The sequence below is a fragment of the Bombina bombina genome, chromosome 4 (assembly GCF_027579735.1).
Source record: "Bombina bombina isolate aBomBom1 chromosome 4, aBomBom1.pri, whole genome shotgun sequence".
Lineage (NCBI taxonomy): Eukaryota > Metazoa > Chordata > Amphibia > Anura > Bombinatoridae > Bombina > Bombina bombina.
The window spans coordinates 62,207,301-62,228,201 of NC_069502.1; positions in this window are offsets into that span (position 1 = coordinate 62,207,301).

The window sequence follows — 20,901 nt, forward strand, 5'->3', positions numbered from 1 at the left end:
TCCCTCTTGTTTTGTATTAGAGGAAGTTGAAGCTGTGCCACTCTTGAAGTTTCGAAAGGAACGAAAATTAGTCTGTTTGGTCCTTAATTTGTTGGACCTATCCTGAGGAAGGGCGTGTCCTTTTCCTCCAGTAATATCAGAAATTATCTCCTTCAGTCCAGGCCCGAATAGGGTCTGCCCCTTGAAGGGAATGTTGAGAAGCTTAGACTTTGAAGTAACGTCAGCTGATCAGGATTTAAGCCATAGCGCCCTACGCGCCTGAATAGCAAAACCTGGGTTTTTAGCCATTAGCTTGGTTGAATGAACAACGGCGTCAGAAACAAATGAATTGGCTAGCTTAAGAGCTTTAAGCTTGTCAAGGATATCATCCAATGGGGTTTCTACCTGTAGAGCCTCTTCTAGAGACTCAAACCAGAAGGCCGCAGCAGCAGTGAAAGGGGCAATGCATGCAAGGGGCTGGAGAATAAAACCTTGTTGAATAAAAAAATTCTTAAGGTAACCTTCTAATTTTTTGTCCATTGGATCTAGAAAAGCACAACTGTCCTCGACAGGGATAGTTGTACGCTTCGCTAGGGTAGAGACTGCTCCCTCCACCTTAGGGACCGTTTGCCACAAGTCCCGTGTAGCGGCATCTATAATAAACATCTTTTTAAAAACAGGAGGGAGAGAGAACGGTACACCTGGTCTATCCCATTCCTTAGTAATAATTTCTAAAAACCTCTTAGGTATTGGAAAAACATCAGTGTAAACAGGCACTGCATAGTATTTATCCAATTTACACAATTTCTCTGGGACTACAATGGCGTCAGTCATCCAGAGTTGCTAAAACCTCCCTGAGCAACATGCGGAGGTGTTCAAGCTTAAATTTAAATGTAGACATATCAGAATCAGGTTGAAGTGTCTTCCCTGAGTCAGAAAAATCACCCACATATAGAAGCTCTCCTGCCTCGGCTTCTGCACATTGTGAGGGTATATCAGACATAGCTACTAAAGCGTCAGAGAGCTCTGTATCTGTTCTAGCCCCATAGCTGTCTCGCTTTCCTTGTAACCCTGGCAGTTTGGACAATACCTCTGTAAGGGTATGATTCATAACTGCCGCCATGTCTTGTAAAGTATACGCAATGGGCGCGCTAGATGTACTTGGCGTCCCTTGAGCGGGAGTTATAGGCTCTTACACGTGGGGAGAGTTAGTCGGCATATCTTCCCTCTTGTCAATTTCCTCTGGTGATAAATCTTTTAAAGCCAGAATATGGTCTTTATAACTTATAGTAAGATCAGTGCATTTGGTACACATTCTAAGGGGGGGTTCCACAATGGCTTCTGAACATAATGAACAAGGAGTTTCCTCTATGTCAGACATGTTTAACAGACTAGTAATGAGACCAGCAAGCTTGGAAAACACTTTAATTAATGTGAAAAGCAGAATCTAAAAAACGGTACTGTGCCTTTAAGGGAAAAAAACAAACACAAAAACTGCAAAACAGTGAAAAAAAGCAGTTAACTCTACGAAATTTTTACAGTGTGTATAATAGACTAAAATAGCATTGCACCCACTTGCAAATGGATGATTAACCCCTCAGGCTCAAAAACGAAGCAAAAAAACTGTAAAACCGTTATAAACAGTCACAAGCAAACTGCCACAGCTCTACTGTGGCTCCTACCTTCCCATAAAACAACTTTTGTAGGCACAAAAACCCTTTACAAAGGTCCAATATGTCAGGGGACTCCTTCAGGAAAGCTGGATGTCTCAGAATGTAAAAACAACTGCGCAATTAGAGTGCGAAAATAGGCCCCTCCCACCATGCACTCAAAGTGAAAGGGCCATAAATAACTACTCCTAGGAGAAATCTAGTCAGCCATGTGGAAAACTAGGCCCCAAATAAAGATTTATCACCCTCAGTAAAAAACGTTCTTTATATATCATGCAAACGTTTTACATATTAAGCCTTAAGAGCAAGTAACATGAATATTACCTTTTACTGCAAGCATGATGCTAGTCGTTTGTTAAATCACTACAATCAGGCTTACCTTAAATATATCAGGCACTGACAGCATTTTCTAGACCTTATCATCTCTCTAGAAAAAAAATATACTGCACATACCTCAGAGCAGATAATTCTGCAGGCCGTTCCCCCAGCTGAAGTTTTCCCATACTCTTCAGTTATGTGTGAGAACAGCAGTGGACCTTAGTAACAACCTGCTAAGATCATCAAAAACCTCAGGCAAAACTCTTCTTCTTATTTCTGCCTGAGGTAAAAACAGTACAACGCCGTTACCGTTTAAAAATAACAAACTTTTGATTGAAGATAAACTACACTAATTCACCACATCTCTCTTGATACTTCCTTTCTTGTCGAGAGCTGCAAGAGAATGACTGGAGGTGGCAGTTAGGGGAGGAGCTATATAGACAGCTCTGCTGTGGGTAATCCTCTTCCAGCTTCCTGTTGGGAAGGAGAATATCCCACAAGTAATGGATGAATCCGTGGACTGGATACACCTTACAAGAGAAAAAGCTTAGATGTTGCAAAGTATATTGATATAGGTAGTAAAGGCCTTAAACAATAAAAAAAAGTAGACTGTCCCTTTAAGTCTGCAGACAACAAAGCTAGACAAAATAATGATATTAGTATAAAGTGCCTTGCTTTGCAGTTGTCAGGTTAATTAGGTGAAAATAGACAGCATGGTTATCCTTGAAAAGTTTGCAAAGTATATTTTAAAGTTTTATTACGCATAACTAAACATGTTATATAAACATCTCAAGGTGTTTACCTGTCCCTTTTAATACACATTTTTTTCATGATTCTTTCAGAATCCACAGGATTAAGTGGTCCTACTTCACAGACATAGAGCAAGATTTATCATGAGGCGTATAGCTTGATAGGTTGTAGGTTCGTTCGTTTGAGTCTGCAACTGATATTTATGAAGCAGTGGTTTAAACTACTGCTACATAAACCACCTAGATGTTTGCATTCTACAGTTTCGTTCCTTGCCAAATGCGAAAGTAGGAGGCTATTTTCCGTGTTAGGCTCTTTACAGAGCTGAATATCCTCTTGTGCAAGTGAAACATACTAAGGTCTCTGTGAGTACCAAAAATAGCCTCCTACTACTGCATTCAGCAGTGAATGAAAATGACGATACCCTTTATAATCAATTCAAAATGAAGTATTATTTAGAAGAGGTTAGGGATATGTTTGTTCATTTTTCTTGTGAAAAAAGGGGAAATGTTTTCAAAACTTCCTTGGCTAGTAAGGGATTTATCCTAGTTGTGTTGCTTTTTTTTTTTTTTTTGATTTAAAGGGACAGTCTACACCAGAATTTTTATTGTTTTAAAAGATAGATAAACCCTTTATTACACATTCCCCAGTTTTGCAAAACCAACACAGTTATAATAATATACTTTTAACCTCTGTGATTATCTTGTATCTAAGCCTCTGCAAACTGCCCCTTTATTTCAGTTCTTTTGACAGACTTGCAGTCTAGCCAATCAGTGCCTGCTCCCAGATAACTTCACGTGCACGAGCAGTGTTATCTATATGAAATATGTGAACTAACACCCTCTAGTGGTGAAAAACTGTTAAAATGCATTCTTAAAAGAGGTGGCCTTTAAGGTCTAAGAAATTAGCATATGAACCTCCTAGGTTAAGCTTTCAACTAAGAATACCAAGATAACAAAGCAAAATTGGTCATAAAAGTAAATTGGAAAACTGTTTTAAATTACATGCACTATCTGATTCATGAAAGTTTATTTTGGCCTAGACTGTCCCTTTAACTCCCATGATTTGAACCTTAAAATTGGATCTAGATATGGCTACATGTAAATGGATTCTGATGGGGAGTAGGGTGTCTACAAAGCAAGGTATCTTAAAGATTTCTCTGAAAGTTTCTATTTACTTCAAGAAGGCACAATACAGCCCATTAGTTTCAAGAATGTCACTACTGGGAAGGGGAATATATTGATTTATTTGCATTCATATGAAACCAAAACGTATTATTTCTCTTGTAAGATTCATCCTTACTTGTGGGATATTCTCCTTCCCAACAGGAAGTGGCAAAGAGAGCACCCACAGCAGAGCTGTCTATATAGCTCCTCCCTTAGCTCCACCCCCCCATCATTCTCTTTGCCTACTCTAAGAAACTAAGAAGGGCAGAGCGAGTGTGGTGACAAAAATGTTAGTTTTTTATTTCTCAAGCAAAAGTTTGTTATTTTAAATGGTACCGCTGTGTACTATTTACTCTGGCAGAAAGGGATGAAGATTTCTGCAAGGAGGATTATGATTTTAGCACTTTGTAACTAAGATCCACTGCTGTTCTCACAAAGGCTGAAGAGTACAGGAAAACTTCAGTTGGGGGAACGTTTGCATGCTAAGCTGCATATGAGGTATGTTCAGTCTATATTTTTTCTAGACAGACTGTGTTAATTCTAGAAAAGGCTGTTAATATCCCCATGAGGGAAGGGTAAGCTGTATTCAGACACTTGGATAGGAATTTCAGCTTGCTTGAAGGGCTCATAAGTTACTGATGACACTGTTAGGAAAAAACATTTTTGTTTGTTCAGTAAATGATGCAATTATAACGTTTTTTTGAAGGGACTAAAGGGGTCATTGTGGCTTGTTTTAGGTTTTTTTAACCCACATGGTTAAGAGACACTCAGGTGTTTTTCTAATAGGCCTCAAAACATCGAGTGAGGTGGGAGGGGCCTATTTTCGTGCCTCAGTTGCGCAGTTTCTTTTCCTTAGAGACATCCAACTGCTTCTCCAGTGGTTCCTGCTGTGTTTGAGGGCTGTAAAGGAGGAGCTGAAAGTCTTTTTTACCGGTTTTGACGTTTTTTTTAATCCGGTTTTGCCATTAAGGGGTTAATTGTTTATTTGCATAGCTGTGCAAAGTTACTAAGGCTTTATGATACTACTGTAAAAAATTTGTTAAGTTTACTGCTTTTTTACACTGTTTTGCAGAACTTGTGCAGGTTTTTTTTCTCTTAAAGGCACAGTACTGTTTTATTTCTAAGTGTTATTTACTTTGATTACAGTGTTTTCCCAGCTTGCTTGTTACATTACTAGCCTGTTTAACATGCCTGACACCAAGGAAAATCCTTGTTCAATATGTTTGGAAGCCATTGTGGAACCCCCTCTTAGAATGTGTCCCAATTTTACTGATATGTCTATAAATTATAAAGAACATATATTAGCACTTAAAAATAGAGCAATAGATGATTCTCAGTCAGAAGTAAATGAGGGTTCGCCATCTAGCTCTCCCCAAGTGTCACAACCAGTAACGCCCGCACAAGTGACGCCAAGTACCTCTAGTGCGTCTAATTCATTTACTTTACAAGGCATGGCCACAGTTATGAATACAACCCTCACAGAGGTTTTATCCAAACTGCCTGGTTTACAAGGAAAGCGGGACAGCTCTGGGTTAAGGAAAAATGCTGAGCCGTCTCATGCTTTAGTAGCCGTATCTGATATGCCCTCACAATGCTCTGAAGGGGTGAGGGATTTGTTATCCGAGGGAGAAATTTCTGATTCAGGAAAGACGCTTCCTCAGACAGATTCTGATATGACGGCCTTTAAATTTAAGCTTGAACACCTCCGCTTATTGCTTAGGGAGGTATTAGCAACTCTAGATGATTGTGACCCTTTAGTGGTCCCAGAGAAATTGTGTAAAATGGATAAATACTTAGAGGTTCCTGTTTACACTGATTTTTTTCCAGTCCCTAAGAGGATTGTGAATATTATTGCTAAGGAGTGGGATAGACCAGGTATTCCGTTCACTCCCCCTCCTGTTTTTAAGAAAATGTTTCCCATATCTGACACCATAAGGGACTAATGGCAGACAGTTCCTAAGGTGGAGGGAGCTATTTCTTTCATGTAATTAGCAAGAGTCCATGAGCTAGTGACGTATGGGATATACATTCCTACCAGGAGGGGCAAAGTTTCCCAAACCTCAAAATGCCTATAAATACACCCCTCACCACACCCACAAATCAGTTTTACAAACTTTGCCTCCTATGGAGGTGGTGAAGTAAGTTTGTGTTAGATTCTACGTTGATATGCACTCCGCAGCAGGTTGGAGCCCGGTTTTCCTCTCAGCGTGCAGTGAATGTCAGAGGGATGTGAGGAGAGTATTGCCTATTTGAATTCAATGATCTCCTTCTACGGGGTCTATTTCATAGGTTCTCTGTTATCGGTCGTAGAGATTCATCTCTTACCTCCCTTTTCAGATCAACGATATACTCTTATATATACCATTACCTCTACTGATTCTCGTTTCAGTACTGGTTTGGCTTTCTACTACTTGTAGATGAGTGTCCTGGGGTAAGTAAGTCTTATTTTCTGTGACACTCTAAGCTATGGTTGGGCACTTTTATATAAAGTTCTAAATATATGTGTTCAAACATTTATTTGCCTTGACTCAGGATGTTCAACATTCCTTATTTCAGACAGTCAGTTTCATATTTGGGATAATGCATATGAATTAATCAATTTTTTTCTTACCTTAAAATTTGACTTTCTTTCATGTAATTAGCAAGAGTCCATGAGCTAGTGACGTATGGGATATACATTCCTACCAGGAGGGGCAAAGTTTCCCAAACCTCAAAATGCCTATAAATACACCCCTCACCACACCCACAATTCAGTTTTTACAAACTTTGCCTCCGATGGAGGTGGTGAAGTAAGTTTGTGCTAGATTCTACGTTGATATGCGCTCCGCAGCAAGTTGGAGCCCGGTTTTCCTCTCAGCGTGCAGTGAATGTCAGAGGGATGTGAGGAGAGTATTGCCTATTTGAATGCAGTGATCTCCTTCTAAGGGGTCTATTTCATAGGTTCTCTGTTATCGGTCGTAGAGATTCATCTCTTACCTCCCTTTTCAGATCGACGATATACTCTTATATATACCATTACCTCTGCTGATTCTCGTTTCAGTACTGGTTTGGCTATCTGCTATATGTAGATGAGTGTCCTGGGGTAAGTAAGTCTTATTTTCTGTGACACTCCAAGCTATGGTTGGGCACTTTGTTTATAAAGTTCTAAATATATGTATTCAAACATTTATTTGCCTTGACTCAGAATGATCAACTTTCCTTATTTTCAGACAGTCAGTTTCATATTTGGGATAATGCATTTTTGATTTGACCATTTTTTCTTACCTTAAAATTTGACTTTTTCCCTATGGGCTGTTAGGCTCGCGGGGGCTGAAAATGCTTCATTTTATTGCGTCATTCTTGGCGCGGACTTTTTTGGCGCAAAAATTCTATTTCCGTTTCCGGCGTCATACGTGTCGCCGGAAGTTGCGTCATTCTTTGACGTTATTTCGCGCCAAAAATGTCGGCGTTCCGGATGTGGCGTCATTTTTGGCGCCAAAAAGCATTTAGGCGCCAAATAATGTGGGCGTCTTATTTGGCGCGAAAAAATATGGGCGTCGCTTTTGTCTCCACATTATTTAAGTCTCATTTTTTATTGCTTCTGGTTGCTAGAAGCTTGTTCTTTGGCATTCTTTCCCATTCCTGAAACTGTCATTTAAGGAATTTGATCAATTTTGCTTTATATGTTGTTTTTTCTCTTACATATTGCAAGATGTCTCACGTTGCATCTGAGCCAGAAGATACTACAGGAAAATCGCTGTCAAGTGCTGAATCTACCAAAGCTAAGTGTATCTGCTGTAAACTTTTGGTAGCTATTTCTCCAGCTGTTGTTTGTATTGATTGTCATGACAAACTTGTTAAAGCAGATAATATTTCCTTTAGTAAAGTACCATTGCCTGTTGCAGTTCCCTCAACATCTAAGGTGCAGAATGTTCCTGATAATATAAGAGATTTTGTTTCTGAATCCATAAAGAAGGCTATGTCTGTTATTTCTCCTTCTAGTAAACGTAAAAAATCTTTTAAAACTTCTCTCCCTACAGATGAATTTTTAAATGAACATCATCATTCTGATTCTGATGACTCCTCTGGTTCAGAGGATTCTGTCTCTGAGGTTGATGCTGATAAATCTTCATATTTATTTAAAATGGAATTTATTCGTTCTTTACTTAAAGAAGTTCTAATTGCTTTAGAAATAGAGGATTCTAGTCCTCTTGATACTAATTCTAAACGTTTAGATAAGGTATTTAAAGCTCCTGTGGTTATTCCAGAAGTTTTTCCTGTTCCTAATGCTATTTCTGCAGTAATTTCCAAAGAATGGGATAAATTGGGTAATTCATTTACTCCTTCTAAACGTTTTAAGCATTTATATCCTGTGCCGTCTGACAGATTAGAATTTTGGGACAAAATCCCTAAAGTTGATGGGGCTATTTCTACCCTTGCTAAACGTACTACTATTCCTACGTCAGATGGTACTTCGTTTAAGGATCCTCTAGATAGGAAAATTGAGTCCTTCCTAAGAAAAGCTTATCTGTGTTCAGGTAATCTTCTTAGACCTGCTATATCTTTGGCTGATGTTGCTGCAGCTTCAACTTTTTGGTTGGAAACTTTAGCGCAACAAGTAACACATCGTGATTCTCATGACATTATTATTCTTCTTCAGCATGCTAATAATTTTATCTGTGATGCCATTTTTGATATTATCAGAGTTGATGTCAGGTTTATGTCTCTAGCTATTTTAGCTAGAAGAGCTTTATGGCTTAAAACTTGGAATGCTGATATGGCTTCTAAATCAACTTTACTTTCTATTTCTTTCCAGGGTAACAAATTATTTGGTTCTCAGTTGGATTCCATCATTTCAACTGTTACTGGTGGGAAAGGAACTTTTTTACCACAGGATAAAAAATCTAAAGGTAAAAGTAGAGCTAATAATCGTTTTCGTTCCTTTCGTTTCAACAAAGAACAAAAGCCTGATCCTTCATCCTCAGGAGCAGTTTCAGTTTGGAAACCATCTCCAGTCTGGAATAAATCCAAGCCAGCTAGAAAGGCAAAGCCTGCTTCTAAGTCCACATGAAGGTGCGGCCCTCATTCCAGCTCAGCTGGTAGGGGGCAGGTTACGTTTTTTCAAGGAAATTTGGATCAATTCTGTTCACAATCTTTGGATTCAGAACATTGTTTCAGAAGGGTACAGAATTGGTTTCAAGATAAGACCTCCTGCAAAGAGATTTTTTCTTTCCCGTGTCCCAGTAAATCCAGTAAAAGCTCAAGCATTTCTGAAATGTGTTTCAGATCTAGAGTTGACTGGAGTAATTATGCCAGTTCCAGTTCAGGAACAGGGGATGGGGTTTTATTCAAATCTCTTCATTGTACCAAAGAAGGAGAATTCCTTCAGACCAGTTCTGGATCTAAAAATATTGAATCGTTATGTAAGGATACCAACGTTCAAAATGGTAACTATAAGGACTATCTTGCCTTTTGTTCTGCAAGGGAATTATATGTCCACAATAGATTTACAGGATGCATATCTGCATATTCCGATTCATCCAGATCATTTTCAGTTCCTGAGATTCTCTTTTCTGGACAAGCATTACCAGTTTGTGGCTCTGCCGTTTGGCCTAGCTACAGCTCCAAGAATTTTTACAAAGGTTCTCGGTGCCCTTCTGTCTGTAATCAGAGAACAGGGTATTGTGGTATTTCCTTATTTGGACGATATCTTGGTACTTGCTCAGTCTTTACATTTAGCAGAATCTCATACGAATCGACTTGTGTTGTTTCTTCAAGATCATGGTTGGAGGATCAATTTACCAAAAAGTTCTTTGATTCCTCAGACAAGGGTAACCTTTCTGGGTTTCCAGATGGATTCAGTGTCCATGACTCTGTCTTTAACAGACAAGAGACGTCTAAAATTGATTGCAGCTTGTCGAAACCTTCAGTTACAATCATTCCCTTCAGTAGCCTTATGCATGGAAATTCTAGGTCTTATGACTGCTGCATCGGACGTGATCCCCTTTGCTCGTTTTCACATGCGACCTCTTCAGCTCTGTATGCTGAAGCAATGGTGCAAGGATTACACGAAGATATCTCAAACAATATCTTTAAAACCGATTGTTCGGCACTCTCTAACATGGTGGACAGATCTCCATCGTTTAATTCAGGGGGCTTCTTTTGTGCTTCCGACCTGGACTGTAATTTCAACAGATGCAAGTCTCACGGGTTGGGGAGCTGTGTGGGGATCTCTGATGGCACAGGGAGTTTGGGAATCTCAGGAGGTGAGATTACCTATCAATATCTTGGAACTCCGTGCAATTTTCAGAGCTCTTCAGTTTTGGCCTCTTCTGAAGAGAGAATCGTTCATTTGTTTTCAGACAGACAATGTCACAACTGTGGCATACATCAATCATCAAGGAGGGACTCACAGTCCTCTGGCTATGAAAGAAGTATCTCGAATTTTGGTTTGGGCGGAATCCAGCTCCTGTCTAATCTCTGCGGTTCATATCCCAGGTGTAGACAATTGGGAAGCGGATTATCTAAGTCGCCAAATGTTGCATCCGGGCGAATGGTCTCTTCACCCAGAGGTATTTCTTCAGATTGTTCAAATGTGGGAACTTCCAGAAATAGATCTGATGGCGTCCCATCTATACAAGAAACTTCCCAGGTATCTGTCCAGATCCCGGGATCCTCAGGCGGAGGCAGTGGATGCATTATCACTTCCTTGGAAGTATCATCCTGCCTATATCTTTCCGCCTCTAGTTCTTCTTCCAAGAGTGATCTCCAAGATTCTGAAGGAATGCTCGTTTGTTCTGCTGGTAGCTCCATCATGGCCTCACAGGTTTTGGTATGCGGATCTTGTCCGGATGGCCTCTTGCCAACCGTGGACTCTTCCGTTAAGACCAGACCTTCTATCACAAGGTCCTTTTTTCCATCAGGATCTGAAATCCTTAAATTTAAAGGTATGGAGATTGAACGCTTGATTCTTGGTCAAAGAGGTTTCTCTGACTCCGTGATTAATACTATGTTACAGGCTCGTAAATCTGTATCTCGAGAGATATATTATAGAGTCTGGAAGACTTATATTTCTTGGTGTCTTTCTCATCATTTTTCTTGGCATTCTTTTAGAATACCGAGAATTTTACAGTTTCTTCAGGATGGTTTAGATAAGGGTTTGTCCGCAAGTTCTTTGAAAGGACAAATCTCTGCTCTTTCTGTTCTTTTTCACAGAAAGATTGCTATTCTTCCTGATATTCATTGTTTTGTACAAGCTTTGGTTCGTATAAAACCTGTCATTAAGTCAATTTCTCCTCCTTGAAGTTTGAATTTGGTTCTGGGAGCTCTTCAAGCTCCTCCGTTTGAACCTATGCATTCATTGGACATTAAATTACTTTCTTGGAAAGTTTTGTTCCTTTTGGCCATCTCTTCTGCTAGAAGAGTTTCTGAATTATCTGCTCTTTCTTGTGAGTCTCCTTTTCTGATTTTTCATCAGGATAAGGCGGTGTTGCGAACTTCTTTTGAATTTTTACCTAAAGTTGTGAATTCCAACAACATTAGTAGAGAAATTGTGGTTCCTTCATTATGTCCTAATCCTAAGAATTCTAAGGAGAAATCGTTGCATTCTTTGGATGTTGTTAGAGCTTTGAAATATTATGTTGAAGCTACGAAATCTTTCCGTAAGACTTCTAGTCTATTTGTTATCTTTTCCGGTTCTAGGAAAGGCCAGAAAGCTTCTGCCATTTCTTTGGCATCTTGGTTGAAATCTTTAATTCATCTTGCCTATGTTGAGTCGGGTAAAATTCCGCCTCAGAGAATTACAGCTCATTCTACTAGGTCAGTATCTACTTCCTGGGCGTTTAGGAATGAAGCTTCGGTTGACCAGATCTGCAAAGCAGCAACTTGGTCCTCTTTGCATACTTTTACTAAATTCTACCATTTTGATGTATTTTCTTCTTCTGAAGCAGTTTTTGGTAGAAAAGTACTTCAGGCAGCGGTTTCAGTTTGAATCTTCTGCTTATGTTTTTCGTTAAACTTTATTTTGGGTGTGGATTATTTTCAGCAGGAATTGGCTGTCTTTATTTTATCCCTCCCTCTCTAGTGACTCTTGTGTGGAAAGATCCACATCTTGGGTAGTCATTATCCCATACGTCACTAGCTCATGGACTCTTGCTAATTACATGAAAGAAAACATAATTTATGTAAGAACTTACCTGATAAATTCATTTCTTTCATATTAGCAAGAGTCCATGAGGCCCGCCCTTTTTTTGTGGTGGTTATGATTTTGTATAAAGCACAATTATTCCAATTCCTTATTTTATATGCTTTCGCACTTTTTTATCACCCCACTTCTTGGCTATTCGTTAAACTGAATTGTGGGTGTGGTGAGGGGTGTATTTATAGGCATTTTGAGGTTTGGGAAACTTTGCCCCTCCTGGTAGGAATGTATATCCCATACGTCACTAGCTCATGGACTCTTGCTAATATGAAAGAAATGAATTTATCAGGTAAGTTCTTACATAAATTATGTTTTTTCCCTGTGGGCTATTAGGCTTGCGGGGGCTGAAAATGCTTCATTTTATTGCGTCATTCTTGGCGCAAAATTTTTTTTCTGTTTCCGGCGTCATACGTGTCGCCGGAGGTTGCGTCATTTTTTTTACTTTTTTTGCGCCAAAAGTGTCGGCATTCCGGATGTGGCGTCATTTTTGGCGCCAAAAGCATTTAGGCGCCAAGTAATGTGGGAATCTTTTTTGGCGCTAAAAAATATGGGCGTCACTATTGTCTCCACATTATCTAAGTCTCATTATTTTTTTTTTTCCCATTCCTAAAACTGTCATTTAAGGAATTTGATCAATTTTGTTTTATATGTTGTTTTTTCTATTATATATTGCAAGATGTCTCCGTTTGTCCCTGAGTCAGAAGCCACTTCTGGAAAAATGCTTAACTGAGTTTCAGTTCTACCAAAGCTAAGTTCATTTATTTTAAATGTTATAAATGTTTATCTTTAGCTATGGTTTGTAATAAGTTATTATGATATACTTTTACATGCAGATTCCATTAGTATTAATGCTTTATACATTTCCATTCTTAAGTGCAAGAAATGTTTAGAAGATTTATAAGAAATATTTTTTCTGATTAAGGCTATGTCTGACTTCGTGCCTTCTAATATGATTTTTAGGTCTTTTTCACTTCTTTTTTAATTATTGAAGTTTCAAATGACCAACAACATACTGATTTATCCTTCTCTGATGATGTTTTTTTCTCTTTCAGAAATTCTCTTCATCAGATATTGACACTAACAAATCTACTTTTTTATATAATTTTTTTATTATTAAAGTACATTTGTTCTTTGTTGAAGAGGTGTTGATTATTTTGGATATTAAGGTAACTAGTTCTTTAAGACTAGCTGACACTATTTCCTATATATCTAACCCCCTAATGTGAGTCCTCTATACCGCCGCCACCTATATTATATATCTAACCCCCTAATGTGAGCCCTCTACACAGCCGCCACCTGTATTATATATCTAACCCCCTAATGTGAGCCCTCTACACCTCCGCCACCTCTTTTATATATCTAACCCCCTAATGTGAGTCCTCTATACCGCCGCCACCTATATTATATATCTAACCCCCTAATGTGAGCCCTCTACACTGCCGCCACCACCTGTATTATATATCTAACCACCTAATGTGAGCCCTCTACACCGCCGCCACCTCTATGTTATATCTAACCCCCTAATGTGAGCCCTCTACACCGCCGCCACCTCTATTATATATTTAACCCCCTAATGTGAGCCCTCTACACTGCCGCCACCTCTATTATATATCTAACCCCCTAATGTGAGCCCCATACACCGCCGCCACCTATATTATATATCTAACCCCCTAATGTGAGCCCCCTACACCGCCGCAAAACTATATTATATATCTAACCCCCTAATGTGAGCCCTCTACACCGCCGCCACCTCTATTATACAGGGAGTGCAGAATTATTAGGCAAATGAGTATTTTGACCACATCATCCTCTTTATGCATGTTGTCTTACTCCAAGCTGTATAGGCTTGAAAGCCTACTACCAATTAAGCATATTAGGTGATGTGCATCTCTGTAATGAGAAGGGGTGTGGTCTAATGACATCAACACCCTATATCAGGTGTGCATAATTATTAGGCAACTTCCTTTCCTTTGGCAAAATGGGTCAAAAGAAGGACTTGACAGGCTCAGAAAAGTCAAAAATAGTGAGATATCTTGCAGAGGGATGCAGCACTCTTAAAATTGCAAAGCTTCTGAAGCGTGATCGTCGAAAAATCAAGCGTTTCATTCAAAATAGTCAACAGGGTCGCAAGAAGCGTGTGGAAAAACCAAGGCGCAAAATAACTGCCCATGAACTGAGAAAAGTCAAGCGTGCAGCTGCCAAGATGCCACTTGCCACCAGTTTGGCCATATTTCAGAGCTGCAACATCACTGGAGTGCCCAAAAGCACAAGGTGTGCAATACTCAGAGACATGGCCAAGGTAAGAAAGGCTGAAAGACGACCACCACTGAACAAGACACACAAGCTGAAACGTCAAGACTGGGCCAAGAAATATCTCAAGACTGATTTTTCTAAGGTTTTATGGACTGATGAAATGAGAGTGAGTCTTGATGGGCCAGATGGATGGGCCCGTGGCTGGATTGGTTAAGGGCAGAGAGCTCCAGTCCGACTCAGACGCCAGCAAGGTGGAGGTGGAGTACTGGTTTGGGCTGGTATCATCAAAGATGAGCTTGTGGGGCCTTTTCGGGTTGAGGATGGAGTCAAGCTCAACTCCCAGTCCTACTGCCAGTTTCTGGAAGACACCTTCTTCAAGCAGTGGTACAGGAAGAAGTCTGCATCCTTCAAGAAAAACATGATTTTCATGCAGGACAATGCTCCATCACACGCGTCCAAGTACTCCACAGCGTGGCTGGCAAGAAAGGGTATAAAAGAAGAAAATCTAATGACATGGCCTCCTTGTTCACCTGATCTGAACCCCATTGAAAACCTGTGGTCCATCATCAAATGTGAGATTTACAAGGAGGGAAAACAATACACCTCTCTGAACAGTGTCTGGGAGGCTGTGGTTGCTGCTGCACGCAATGTTGATGGTGAACAGATCAAAACACTGACAGAATCCATGGATGGCAGGCTTTTGAGTGTCCTTGCAAAGAAAGGTGGCTATATTGGTCACTGATTTGTTTTTGTTTTGTTTTTGAATGTCAGAAATGTATATTTGTGAATTTTGAGATGTTATATTGGTTTCACTGGTAAAAATAAATAATTGAAATGGGTATATATTTGTTTTTTGTTAAGTTGCCTAATAATTATGCACAGTAATAGTCACCTGCACACACAGATATCCCCCTAAAATAGCTATAACTAAAAACAAACTAAAAACTACTTCCAAAACTATTCAGCTTTGATATTAATGAGTTTTTTGGGTTCATTGAGAACATGGTTGTTGTTCAATAATAAAATTAATCCTCAAAAATACAACTTGCCTAATAATTCTGCACTCCCTGTATATCTAACCCCCTAATGTGAGCCTTCTACACCGCCGCCACCTCTATTAAAATTATTAACCCCTAATGTAATCCCCCTACACCGCTGCCACCTCTATTAAAATTATTAACCCCTAATGTAATCCCCCTACACCGCCGCCACCTCTATTAAAATTATTAACCACTAAACCTAAGTCTAACCCTAACACCCCCTAACGTAATTATTATTAAAACAAATCAAATTATTATTAATAATATTAACTAAATTATTCCTATTTAAATCTAAATACTTACCTATAAAATAAACCCTAAGATAGCTACAATATAATTAATAATTACATTGTAGCTATTTTAGGGTTTATATTTATTTTACAGGTAACTTGGTATTTATTTTAACTAAGTACAATAGCTATTAAATAGTTAATAACTATTTAATAGCTACCTAGTTAAATTAATTACCAAATTACCTGTAAAAAAATCCTAACCTAAGTTACAAATACACCTACACTATCAATAAATTAATTAAATAAACTACAATTATCTAAACTAAAATATAATTAAATACACTAAATTAAATTACAAAAAAAACAAACACTAAATTACAAAAAAAAGGGCCTTTTGTGGGGCATTGCCCCAAAGTAATCAGCTCTTTTACCTGTGAAAAAAAAGAACAAACCCCCCCATTACAACTCACCACCCACACACCCCTACTCTAAAACCCACCCTATCCCCACGTAAAAAAACCCTAAGTCTAACCCCCAAGTGGTCCTTACCTGTCCTGAAGACCGGCGGAGAAGGTCCTGTTCCAGGCGGAGAAGTCTTCTTCCAGGCTTCGACCTCTTCTTCCAGGAACCAGCCGGCGCGGAGCGGAGAAGTTGAAGACCGATGACCGCGGAGCTGAAGACCGTCCTCTCTGGAACTGAAGACCGGCGATGCTGGAACTGAAGACCGGAGCCATGGAGCGTGGAGGATCCTCTTCATACGATCGCCGCCGTACACTGAATAGAAATTCAAGGTACGCGATTAAAAATGGCGTCCCTTGAATTCCTATTGGCTGATTTGAGCCTTCAAATTCAAATCAGCCAATCGGATGAGAGCTACTTTAATTCTATTGGCTGATTTGAATAGCCAATAGAATAAGAGCTACTGGAATTCTATTGGCTGATTAGAATAGCCAATAGAATTACAGTAGCTCTTATTCTATTGGCTATTCAAATCAGCCAATAGAATTAAAGTAGCTCTTATCCGATTAGCTGATTTGAATTAGAAGGCTCAAATTAGCCAATAGGAATTCAAGGGACGCAATTTTTAATCGCGTACCTTGAATTCCAAATCAGTGTACGGCGGCAATCGTATGAAGAGGATCCTCCACGATCCATGGCTCCGGTCTTCAGTTCCAGCATCGCCGATCTTCAGTTCCTGCATCGCCGGTCTTCAGTTCCAGAGAGGACGGTCTTCAACTTCTCCGCTCCGCGCCGGCTGGTTCCTGGAAGAAGACTTCTCCGCATGAAACATTTAATAGCTATTGTACCTAGTTAAAATAAATACCAAGTTACCTGTAAAATAAATATAAACCCTAAAATAGCTACAATGTAATTATTAATTATATTGTAGCTATCTTAGGGTTTATTTTATAGGTAAGTATTTAGATTTAAATAGGAATAATTTAGTTAAATGGACAGTCAAGTCCAAAAAAACCTTTCATTTTTCAAATAGGGCATGTAATTTTAAACAACTTTCCAATTTACTTTTATCACCAATTTTGCTGTGTTCTCTTGGTATTCTAGTTGAAAGCAAACCTAGGGAGGCACATATGATAATTTCTAAGCCCTTGAAGGCCGCCTCTATTTTGTTTACTTTTCACAGCAGGGGAGAGCAAGCTCATGTAAGCCATATAGATAGCATTGTGATCACGCCCGTGGCTAGTGGCAGACACTGCACTAATTGGCTAAAATGCAACTATATGCAAAATAACTAAAAGTCATGTGATTAGGGGTGGTCAGAAGATGCTTAGATACAAGTTAGTCACAGAAGTAAAAAGTGTATTAATATAACAGTGTTGGTTTTGCAAAAAACTGGAGAATGGGTAATAAAGGGATTATCTATCTTTTTAAACAACAAAAATTCTGGTGTTAACTGTCCCTTTAATATTATTAATATTATTTAGATTTATTTTAATAATAATTACATTAGGGGGTGTTAGGGTTAGACTTATGTTTAGTGGTTAATAATTTTAATAGAAGTGGCGGCGGTGTAGGGGGATTACATTAGGGGTTAATAATTTTAATAGAGGTGGCGGCGGTGTAGGGGGATTACATTAGGGGTTAATAATTTTAGTAGAGGTGGCGGCGGTGTAGGGGCTCACATTAGGGGGTTAGATATATAATAGAGGTGGCGGCGGTGTAGAGGGCTCACATTAGAGGGTTAGATATATAATACAGGTGGCAGCGGTGTAGAGGGCTCACATTAGGGGGGTTAGATATATAATAGAGGTGGTGGCGGTGTAGAGGGCTCACATTAGGGGGTTAGATATATAATAGAGGTGGTGGCGGTGTAGAGAGCTCACATTAGGGGGTTAGATATATAATAGAGGTGGCGGCGGTGTAGAGGGCTCACATTAGGGGGTTAGATATATAATAGAGGTGGCGGTGGTGTAGAGGGCTCACATTAGGGGGTTAGATATATAATAGAGGTGGCGGCGGTGTAGTGGACTCACATTAGGGGTAATACAGTTAATAAAGGTGGAAGCGGGGTCCGGGAGCGGAGGTTTAGGGGTTAATACATTTATTGTTAGGAGTAAGAGGGGGGATTGCGGATAGAAGGGTATATGTGTCGGGCTATGTTTGGGAGGCGTGTTAGACAGTTACGGGAGATTTTATAATTTAGTCCGTTTTTGTAAGCGGCGGCAGTTTCTAAAGTGCCGTAAGTCACTGGCGACTCCAGAAATTTGTACTTACGCAGATTTCTGGACATCGCTAGTTTGTCAGACTTACGGCACTTTAGCAACTGCCGGCGCCGTATATGTGATAGCTCGCTGTGCGAGCTGAAACTACGGGCAGCACAGATTTCCACGCTTGCGCTGAAACCTGCGCCGTATATCGGATCGCGCCCCAGGTAAGAAAGGTTTTCTGCAACACTTGTTTAATCTGAGTGTTACTAACTTAATAATCCTCTTTAAGAAAGGAATAAGCGTTCAATCACCATTCTGCCAATTTTAGCAATTTGGGGCCTTGATGAAAGTAGGGACCTTGTAAATGAAGTTCCTTCCTGAGAAAAAGTCTCCAAGGCAGACAGGGGGACATTTGGACTAGATCCTTACATAAAGTCCTTCAAGGCTAGGCTGGAGCATTCAAGATTACAGATTCTTTTTCATGTTTGATCCTGTCTATCACCCTGGATAGCAACACAAAAGGAGAAAAGATGTAGATCAGACTGAACAACCAGGGAACCACTAAGACATCTACAAGAGTCATCTGAGGATCTCAAGACTTTGTAAAATACTGGGGCAGCTTGTGATTCAAGCAAGAGGCCATAATAACTATTACTGTCCTGCTCCAACATCTCACAATGTCATATGCCCCTAGTTGCATTAACATCTGTCTAAGCTGACATTGGTGACTGCAACATGTGCCTCTGTGTTGGACATAGGTACTACATCAATACAGTATGCTAAGCAAAGTACTCTGTAACATAGTATCTATGTCCAATTGGCGCAAGGGGTTAAATGCTCAAAATGTGAAAAATAAGACATGTAGTTAACGGGGTTAAATTTAAAAAAAAAAAAGTGTACCGAATCTCTCTTATGAAAAAGTGCTCACCAGCTCAGCACTTTTACTAGTCCAGGAGAGTTTCATCCATAGCCTTTTGCATATCCCGAGCAATTCTTTATCTTAGTTTTTACCATTACTACCTCTACTGAAAGTCAGTTTCATAAATTGATTACCCCTTTAGTAAAGAAGTGCTTTCACAAATTACTCCAAGACCAACTAACCTCTAACTTGAGATCATGAGCCCTTGTTTTTCTACAATTTCTATTTTTGGAATGCTTTCATCCTTCAGTTTATTAAATCCTTAAATATACTATATGGTTAAAAGTATGTGGACACCTATCCTAATGATTGATATTAAGTGTTTGGCCACACCCTTTGTCATAGCATGTCAGCTTTGTCACAAGACAATTTGTGAAAGCTCTGCCCTATTAAAACCTCCAGTCAGCTCTACTGGTGCTATTATTGCTTGTAGACCCTTCCACTTCACAATAATACCCCAGGCACTAGTGCTGAAGCAGGTAGCATGTAAAACTCGCTAATCATCACTCACTACAGAACTGCACTGCCTCTGGAAGCAAGATCCGCATAAGAACTGTGCATTGGGAGTCTCATGACGTGTTTTAAATGCCTCCTATGCCTCTATGCAACACTACACATGTTCAGTTTTTTACTAGCAGCCAAGGATGATTGGAAATAAAAATCCACGTCTTATATGTTATTGGCATTAAAACACTGCTCTGTGCATGTGATACATATAGCCACTGGGATACTAGTAGTCAAGGGGGTGAAATCACTGATGTGTTTGTTACTGGCAGCCAGTGTGATAAAACCAGTGCTTAGTTAGCGGGGTCAAGAGAAAGGCCTAAGGTTAAATCTTTTGGAAGGGGCAATTGTGTGACCTCACCTACCATCAGTGGTCAGTAATTTAGAGGTCATCCAGTATTTTTGTGCTGGACAGTTGGTAACTCTAATGGTTATTGGGGTCTATATATGCATTTGCCACTCCTGCTTGCTTCATGTGTCTTGTTCAGGGGTGGCATACTCGTCTAGCCAGTGTAGTGTCTTCCATTTGTGCACTTCCGCATGTGAACCCCCAGGCAAAAAGAGAAGAAAAAAAAAACCTTTTTGCTGAATAAAATATAATTTTTCAAATAGCCCCCTATTGGAAAAATTATATATTTTTTTTAACCCCAAAAATTTAAATCCAGAAATATTAAAAAATATATATATATATATATATATATATATATTTTTATATGTATTTTTTTTTTTAATCCACACGTGCGGTAGAGAGCCCTATGCCTGTCACAGTGATCTATTGTATTCACTGCAGGCGTCGCTCCCAGCTCAAAGCCATTCCTATAGAGGCTGAACTGTCCGAGTGGGACTTTAGCCTGTGCTTTGCCTCTGTCTGATACGCTGCACCAGTGCACCACGCTGCATACATCATGGCCACAAGGCTCCTCCCCCTCAATGGCTCAAAAATCTCATTGTGGAGATAGCCATTGAGCGGAGAGGAGCTATACTGAGAGCTCAGCAGAGACTGACTGAGAAAATATAATATATCCATTTGCTTTGAAATTAGCAGATCTGTGATAGACAGATTAGAGGGAGTGGAGGAACTTGGGCAGAATTTTTTGTTTAAAAAAAAATTAGCTTCTTAGTTTATTCTGATTCTGAGAGAGGCTGCATGTCTGGGTCCCTGAACAGTTAGTCAGAGTCAGAGTAGACAGTGACAAAAAGACTTAATTTAGTTTTACTTTGAATTAG